General features: G+C 42.5%; 1 long non-coding RNA gene across 1 annotated transcript in view; it reads right to left on the bottom strand.

Moving 5' to 3' along the window:
* Positions 1–1,017: 1,017 nt before the first annotated feature.
* The window catches only part of LOC138468060 (uncharacterized), a 118,125-nt gene continuing 109,950 nt past the window's right edge, over positions 1,018–9,192 (bottom strand). The window contains exon 3 of the long non-coding RNA XR_011268193.1: positions 1,018–1,928. This is a non-coding gene — a long non-coding RNA (uncharacterized lncRNA). The remainder of the gene's footprint in view (positions 1,929–9,192) is intronic.

Genomic DNA, 9,192 nt, shown 5'->3' with positions numbered 1-9,192 from the left:
ATCGCTGCGACACATTTTAAAGAACAATCTTTGTTGAATTAATATAATTCTATCAAATAAAACGCATTAAGTTATGGAATTCTGATATAAACCAGTTTTTATCGAGCAATACCTGATGCCCATAACATTACAAATTGTTTCTATTTATTTGATATACCATCGAATGTGATTCGGCTTGTTCACAATGCAGTCTAGCAGTTTAGAAAACATATTATTTTGGTGTGAGAAGCATCCAGGTTTTCAGGAGGGTAGAACTCAGGAAGCAGTGTCAATCAACTTCTCGTTTCTGCACAGACCCCTGAGAAAGGGAGGGAGCTGAGGAACTGGGAGTGGGACCGAACATCTGCAAAAGGAAAATGTAAAACAGAAAAAAGTAACACTGTGTGCGTGATGTTTGAATGTGAGCATGTGTCTGTGTCTGTGTCTGTGTTTGAGATGTGGATGTGTGAACCACCTGAGCACATGTTTGTATCTGTGAGCGCATGTGTGACAGAATGCTATATGGTGAGGGCGAAATAGCCAGGCCTTTTGTTATTTAAAAACATATTTTTTATATTATTCTGCTTCTAAATGAGAGGTCTTCTAATCAGACCCCCTTTCATAAATGCTTCATGCCAACATTACAGTGCAAACATGTGCCCTTGCTGAGAGGTCTACTGACCACCTTTTCCCCAGCCAGTGGTGCAGGGCATGTTCAAATGTCACGTGGGATACAGTGACAGAAGTGTATTTTAACTTAAACCAAAGTCACAATTACACCAGGGTGCTGACCACTGGTGTCCCTTTGAAGTCAGACATAGAATAGCTGGAGGGATCTATGTGGTTTATTCAAAGTAGAGAACCTTGTGGTAATTTACTTCACTGAAATTACATCATGGATTTCTTTTCTTTTTTCAGTGGGGTGGTGTAAGAGTGCGGATGGGAAAAGACCACTCTTGACGCAGGTTATATTGAACAAGTAACTTTTATTAAACTTAGAGTTCAACCTTACTCTTAAAGGGGTTCGAGCCGCTGTATTCGCCTCTCTTCTCTTCTCGTTTTTTAACAGTCTTTGAATTGGGGAGGTTAGGATTTTGGAATGTCCTTCTGTGGTAATTGACTCTGTTTGCAGTGCATGGGCTTTACTCCTCGGAGGTTACTTCTTCCTCTGACAGTTGGAATTCATCCCTTTCGATCAGAGTGTAAACGTGGCTCTTTTAACTAACTAGGGTCAGCTTCAGATAATAAGAAAGAATAATTGCTCCCCTCAGAGTCTACTGAGGGGAGCAATTATTACTCATCTACTCATTGTCTACTCATTGACATCATGAGCCCTTTTCAAAGTTCCCTTATAAATGTTTTTGCCTTTCTGTATAACAGTCTCTTTTCACAGTTCAGATTGACCCTTTAAACGGTTTGACAACAGCCCTTTACCTCTCTTTGACAACTCGTGGTATCGTCACTCCTCACCTCCTTTAGGCCCTCCGGCTCCTCAGCACGGCCGATGAAATCAGGTCTCGCCTCTCCCTTCTCTCCTTATGTCGTTGGGAGATCGACTATCTCCGGAGTTCCTCGTTTGACCAACGTCTTTGTTGTACTGTCAGCTGCTCGCTGCCAACGCGGATCTCCCCAGTTGGTAAAGCCGTGTCGCTTCAGTCCGCTCCGTGAGAGCCTCCGACGGTGAGGGCCGGAGCACAGGAATGAACGGCGCTCAGCTGGTGTACTGAGCGGCTGGGAGACACAGCTGACTGTCGGGCCGACTTCGTTTCAGGTTCCGACAAAGGCCTCCCGGCGTCGGTTACTTAGCGAACTTAACTTGTAAACTCTAACTCTTTTAAACGTGTTCAATGGAGCTTTCAGCTTAGTACACAGTCTCGTAATTAGTAGGCCCATTCATACGCGGCCACTTCTTCATGCGAGTCTCCTTCGTCCTTGCCGCTTCCAGCTGCCTGCAGAGCCCACCAACCAAAACAAAAAAAACATCAATACAAAAACCAGTATTGTTGTAAGAAAAGCACCCTTTCTTTTCCTTTCTTTTCTCAATGGAGCAGAGTCCTGACTTTCCCTGGAAGACCCTCCCATCACGACATCTTCTCCTTCTGACATCACAATCCCCTCAGCTTTCCTGCCTTTCTGGATGACTTGCACCATCATTTAGTTGGCTCTGATAAATGCTCTGATCCGCACCTTTCCCTCTAAAACTGTCACAGGTGGTCCCCCTAATCCCTCAACCACCCTCTACCCACTCCCTCTCCTACACCCTATAACCCAACATCCCTTTTCTTACCAGCACAAGGTAACTTCAATGAAGTAAAGCACAATTACATTATTTACGTCAATGACACAACAGTCTCATAGAGGAGAAAGGAGGGCTGAGAGAGGGGCTCCATCATCTTGGTTTCTGCTGGCCTCTCTACAACTTCCTACCGCCAATTTATTTCAGTACAAGCTACTCTAGGTATGATGTTGTCGAGAGACAGATGAATAATACATCATTTATAACGTCAGTCCCTCCCCCCCAGCCTCTATACCATAGAAACAAGAGGAGTACATCATTTATGGCCCTTTCCCTGCCTAAATACCAGAAGCATGAGAGACGCTATTCACTCGGACAACCCTACCGACCTTATCCTGGAACTATCGAAGAAGAGATGAATCTGCACACTCAAGATTAACTGAACATGGTGTAACTAAAGATGACGAGAACAAGTGACCTCACTACCAAGCTGATACCTGTAGACACGCAACAGATATGCACTTAGCATGAAGGCACACAGACACTAGGTCAAAACTTGAATTTAGACATGAAGGATTTTATCCGCATTCAATAGACACCAGAAACATGTCATAATGTATAGGTTGAAACACAAGATGAATGATACACATAAATAGCTTAGTTAACATAGAAATGCAATGGTAACGAGTGGCCATATTCGATAAAATGGATGGCAAAACCATGTTGGAGTGAATGGAAAACTCAGATGCCTCAAAGCTGTAGGGAGATTCAATGTGCTGAATTAGCTGACATACAAACCCTTGCAGCCCAGACAGTGACTAGGCGGCATCCTTCTAAGGTTACTTGAGAAAAGGGAGGTCTGGATCACTCTAAAGAAGAGCAGAAGATAAATAATTCCATGCACAAGACATATTTCTCTTAAATTAAGTAAAGAACAAACAACCTTTGAGTGCCAGGTGCCAGCTAAATGAAAGCTTATTAGCACGCTGGTGGAGGGAGCCAGCCAATCAGGTTTTTAGGAACGCGGGCTAAAACCAGCAATCTCAACCCGCATTCCATGCCGCCTGATGGCCGGTCACCCCGCCGTCCATCTTTGTTTGTTTTTCCCCACCTTCCCACCCCCCACTTACCTTATTTCTGTGGCAGCAATTGCCATTAAACGAAGGGACACACTTTTCTTTTTAGCACCCTGTGTTACCTCTTTGGCAACCTGGGGAGCTAATAGCCTTAATCTCCCGTTCTAAGTGCTGGAATGGGGGTAACGACCCAGAGCACTCGTTATCCACCCTCGCTTTGCTCTGGCCGATAACCTGGGCTTCAGGGCCATTACCGCCCTGTTCCAGCCCTTGGAACAGGGAATGATGCCATAATATTGCTTGAGGAGTAGCTCAACTGAGTCTCTAGAGGCTATAGAAGACAATGACACTTGTGCTAATATGAGCTAAAATCCTGATAAAAGTTGAGCAGAATAATTCAAAATGTGGTCTCCTCACACGTGACTCATAATTAGAGAACAGTGTCCATTCATTAGCGCCAGAAACAGATATGCATCTCTTTTAAATCCCCAAATGTTCTCAGGACAAGGGGTGCCAAGCAAGGCTAAGTTCACAGCTAGTAGTCCTAGCTTGAGGCCTAGGAAATCTGGCATGGTGTCTTATTCAGTGAAAAAGCAGCTCCTTGATGTCGCTCCCCCTACCACTATTTTGGCTCATGTGCTGATGACCTTCCAAGTGTTCACGGTTGGTGAGGCCAATGCCAACCAACCAGCGCCCTCAAGTGATGGCGTCTTGCAACTGTTGCAGTAGCCAATAGTTTGTCATTACAATGTCTTTTTTACCTGTATCATTTTAGGGGTGGTCTGAGGTGGGGCCATTAGATAAAGCCGACCAATGAAGAAACTAACACCTACACATACTATATGTAGACAAATTCCCTAACACATCCCAAAGCCCTGAAGGTTTTTGTAACCAAGATTGCAGTGTGACATCAATTGTGAGGTTTTTTTCTACTTTTAACCTGTTGTCATGCTTGAGAAAGATGAGCGTGGAGACAGCTGGTGTTTATTGATGTCCCTGTATTATACTGATTATTAATAGAACAGTCCTCTGTCAATTACCTTCACTTTTCTGTTATTGGCTGCAGGATTTCCCAGCCTCTCTGTTCCGCTTAGGACTGGGGATTTCCACCCATGCATAGTGAGAAGCAAATGGCACTTATTAAAATAGCCTGTATTGGACCCCTTGCAGGAGGCTTGTTTGGGTCAATCCCCTGTGACACTTTGCCTTTATAAGGAAGGAGTTGGAACCCCTCCTTCTTTGATTCTTCTTTGGATCCTCAAGATAAGAAGAATTCGCTGGACCTCTGTTGGGAATACAGTCTAAGTCCTCTGCCAGAAAGATGAAGACAGAAGGCTTAAAAGACAGAGACAAACTCTGCCCCTTAACTACCTCTGAGGAACATTGGGAGAGACATTGACCAGGGCCTCTTTCTTGGTTCTTTCTTGGCTGTTGCATTGGTAACAGGATCATGTTCACTGGAAGTGAAGGGACCCCCTGTAGGTGCCAGACAAATTCCAGGACTGAAAGTACAGAACTGGTAATTTGTCCTGTCCCTGGAAACCCTGGATTGGGCCTCCCTGGAACCCATATGTCCAGAAGCAGCTTGGGCCCTGTTTCATCACTTTGAGATGTCTGAGTGCTTGATTGAACGTGCTTGAAGCACTGTGTGTTGCCAGAGGGCGTATAATAATGTTTTGGGAACTCGAACTGCTTGCTTTAGTTCGTACCATTCAGATGTCGGCTTGACCCATTGCTAGGGACCGCATCGATCCACCCAATCACCAGCGTGACTCCGTGGGGGGAACTGATTAGAGCGCCGACTCAACCTACTGGAAGCCATCAAACTCTCCCCGTCTTGCATGACGACTCGACAAAGAAGAAGCATTGTTTTGCCCCCGACTCAACTGCTGTCCCAAACCATTAGAAGGCATCAACTCAACTGTTTCTAATGCCGACTCAACTCAATGGGTCCCTGTATATCAAACTGACTTGAAGCTGTCTCCCCAGTGGGATAACACAACTCTAAATGTCTCGACATTGGCTCGCCTGCAGCAAGAGCCTCAATATGCCCAGCTTAAACACTCGTAGATGAGATATAAGGTATTTTGAAGATGCCCTGTCTCCAGAGTCCATTTTAAAGGACCATAGTGAATTTTAAATCCCGCCTCTTGACCTTTCAAAGACATACCCTTGAACAATTGACATTTATACTAAGTCTCCTGTTTGAAAACCCCTTCTTATCAATCTAAAGTGCCCTTTCACGTCAAACTTCTTCATTCTCAGCTTGTTAAGATTTATTTTTAATTAAAGTCCCTATTTTTAAAGAACCTTCTTTGGACATGTTTCTATTTTGGACCCATCGTAGTAATGGTGTTTGGGTTGCTAAGATTATCAGCTCATACCCCATCTGAAGATATAGCCTGCCCTTGACACAGGTTACCCAAAGAGGTGAAGGAGTTATACTGTCGGGCTGTACCCATTTCACCTTTCTGACTGGGATCACTCCTGGTTTAGTGGTAGTGTGGGGCTGAGTAGGTGGTTCTGCCATTTCCCATCCTTGCACTCCTGCAGAGCAGTATTTATTTTGTCAGTTTTTTTATTTACATTTTACAAATGTATATTGTTACAAAGACACACAAATCATTGATAAATAATAAGCATTGGCCTTGTCAGCTGAGTCCCCTCCCCTTTAAAGAAAATAAAGTAAATAAACGAGCGATGGAAACCTGAATTAACATCTTACACATTTAAGTCCAAAAACCTGCCCCATATCTCATCAAACATTAGTTAGTTCTGACTACGCAAGATCACTTTTTCTATTATGGACATCCTATACATTACCTTAATACATTCTGACCCCATTCTTTTAAAATCAACTTCTTGGTAGCCATAGCTGCTCTAAAAAGAATCTGCGTTTTCTTCATAAGTCATTTCAGCAATAAAGCTATCTTCCCCCAGGATCATAGTTTCAAAGTCAAAAAGTCTAAACCCAAGACTTTATTTATCACTTTTGTCACCTCACTCCATAAAAGCCTGTACCTTATTGCATTCCTAGATCATGTGTTTCAAGCTACCTATCCCATGTGTGCAATCCCAACATGCCCTCAATTTGATCAACCCTCTCAAACATTTTCTCAGGGATCCAAAAAACCCTGCTTAGTAATTTGATCTATCTTTCAGAACAGTTTAGGGACATTAGTGGTATATTCCAACATAGTTCCTTCCATCTTTCTTCATCCATACCAGATACCAGGGATCGAGACCATGTTTCAATAAGAGTATTATTTCATTTTTTCAATATAATATTGTAATACTGTTGTAGGACCTCATTTTTGCCCTCAATTCTTTTACATACAGTAACACAAAACCATCAAAGCTCAACTGACATATTGGAGAAAAATCTATAACCTAAAACAGTGTCTTGGTTGTTACATATATACAGTCATAGGAAACCATTTGGAGCCGAGTGAGGCTCCTACTATATACAGTGCACACAAAGCAGAGTGTGTAAAGTTAGACATTTCATCTGTGTATACAAAATAAATCAATCAGTGAAGCGTCATAAAAAGTGTTGGTGAATGATGTACTCCCTTTTGTCCAGGCCGGAAGTCTGTCTGAACCGGTCTTCCTAATATTAGTCTGGAGCGGGGATAAGTAATGGATCAGGGTGGCCAGATCTATATACTGCACAATTGGTCTAAGGTCACACACTGACCATTTAAATGAGTAGGCAGCCTATACTTTTGAATTACGTCCCTGCATCCAGAGAGTCATACCTTTAGATTTGATGTGACTGATAGTGAAGCCAGAATCTTTGTCTGCGCAAGAGAGGACTCAGTCTGTTAAAGAACTCGAATATTGTTGGCGTATACCGCTATTTTATGTACAACGTCTTTGCATCACATCCATTCAATTGATGCATTCTCACAAGCTGCTTCTGGGGCAAAGGTTCCATTGATATTGTGAAGATCAGAGGTGAAACAGGGCCGCTCTGACAGGTTCTTGTAGAGATCTTTTTTGTTTTAGTAAAGGTGGTGTTCATGGTATTTAGCTTTATTTCAGTATTGGGAATTTGCACGTTTGCCAATATGTTTATTCTAAACATAGAAAAATCCATAGTTCTCTAATAGATTCTTAATAAATGCCCAATTAATGGTATCAAATGTCTTGTTGCCATTCAAGGCTTGCAAGGTAAACCTATGGCTTGATTGAGTTATCCAGTTCACCAAGATTATAAGCAGTAAGATATGGTCCTGGTGCTCCGATTGACCATAAAAAACTAGTTTGCTAGGGTTAGACTTGCGACGGATAGACCCATGGCGAAAACGTTGACAAAAATCTTGCCATTAGTGTTAGTTTTGAGGAGAGCTATTGGTTTACATGAGATGCAGTTGGAAGGTTTCAAAATGAGTCTACGTTAACACATGAGTTGAATCATTTGGTTAGTTGAGGGACCAAGGTGTTCTGAAATTCTTTATATAACTGATTTGTCAACCTATGTGTCCTTAGGACTTTTTACTTTATGACTTGTCCAACTTCTGCAGGTGAAATGAGGGACTGTAGATCCTCCTATTCAGGCTGGGTAACTTTTCAGAAAGTCACTGAACTTAGAAACGTCTGTTGGACATCTGGGTTTTGTGGGAGCATATTCATGAAGCATTGTTAGATTCTGCTATGATTTTGATTTTCTTTTCTTCATCCTAACATCTGCATCCCTTCCCATCTGAAAGACAGGCCATTTAACTGCATGTTTTAAGTTGTGGTAATTTCACTGCTAGGCGATCACTGGCTTTATTAACCTTGGCGTACCCTTGTTTTGGATGTAATAACGATTGGCTGTTTCATCTGCTAAGTGTGCTTCTAGCTAGGTCTTAGCACATTTGAGCACTTTTACGTGCTCCTACAACTACATAATCTAGTTGACATGTTTCCACCTCCTCTTCCATTTGCCGTCTTGCTACTTTCCTAGTTCTAAGAAATGCGGTCGGAAAACATCCCTCTTTCGCCACACCTAATCCAGCCACACCATCTCCCCTGCCAGTGCCTGCCTATCCTTTTCTCATATCCTGCCCTTCTGTTTCACCGCCCATTTTCTGAACCTTTGAACCTTGGACAGTGCTCCGAGACACCTTGGGTAGGTCCAGCGGTGGACAAAAGTGCATATAAAATAAATGTAGCTGTCCTACTCATTCTTCTCCCCCTTAGCCACCGCCTTTACTGCATGTCATATCGTTTTCATGTCTATGTCCCCAGTGTAGTTTTTTAAAAAAAATAGTTAGCCAAAGAGTCGTGTATATATGGACCCTGATAAAACGGTCACGTAATATTCAGTAATTTATTCTCTGTGATCTGTGGGGCCCAGAAGCTGGAGTTCATTTTGGGAATTGAAGAGTAACTGTAAATGATCCGAAAAATACCCCTGGCCTATCTCTAAAGAGATTACTTTGGGGATTGAAGAAGTAGAGCTCAACAACATATCCAGCATGGCATATACTCTGACAATATTAATAAAATGTGTAGTCTCTTTGTAGTGTCTTTCCTCTTGGTGGAAAAATGTCCACACCTTGACAATTAAGAACTCTCTAGCCACCTCATGTAGGTTTCTGGAAGGTTGGAAGTGTTTTTATCAAGCTTAGAGGTTATAATATAGATAGTAACCTCCCACCTCTAAATTGTCTTTATAAATAAGCCCATTGAAGTGGAAAGTGTTTAAAGACATAATGTTGTACCGCATTCAGACAATACATTGATAATAGTGTAAGCCATTGTCCGTGCAGCTCACCCTTCAACATTTGATATTCACCTCCTGGGTCATTTATTATGCCCATCTTTATAAAAGGATATCCCTTTTGTAATAAGATTGCTATTCCCTCCCTTACTCATAGAGCCAGCAGAGGCAAAGTACTTTAATGGGAGGTT

The sequence above is a fragment of the Ambystoma mexicanum genome, chromosome 4q (assembly GCF_040938575.1).
Source record: "Ambystoma mexicanum isolate Mex_15411 chromosome 4q, UKY_AmexF1_1, whole genome shotgun sequence".
In the NCBI taxonomy this organism is placed as follows: domain Eukaryota; kingdom Metazoa; phylum Chordata; class Amphibia; order Caudata; family Ambystomatidae; genus Ambystoma; species Ambystoma mexicanum.
The sequence above is the reverse complement of the archived record's forward strand: the minus strand, read 5'-3'. Positions and strand labels throughout refer to the sequence as shown.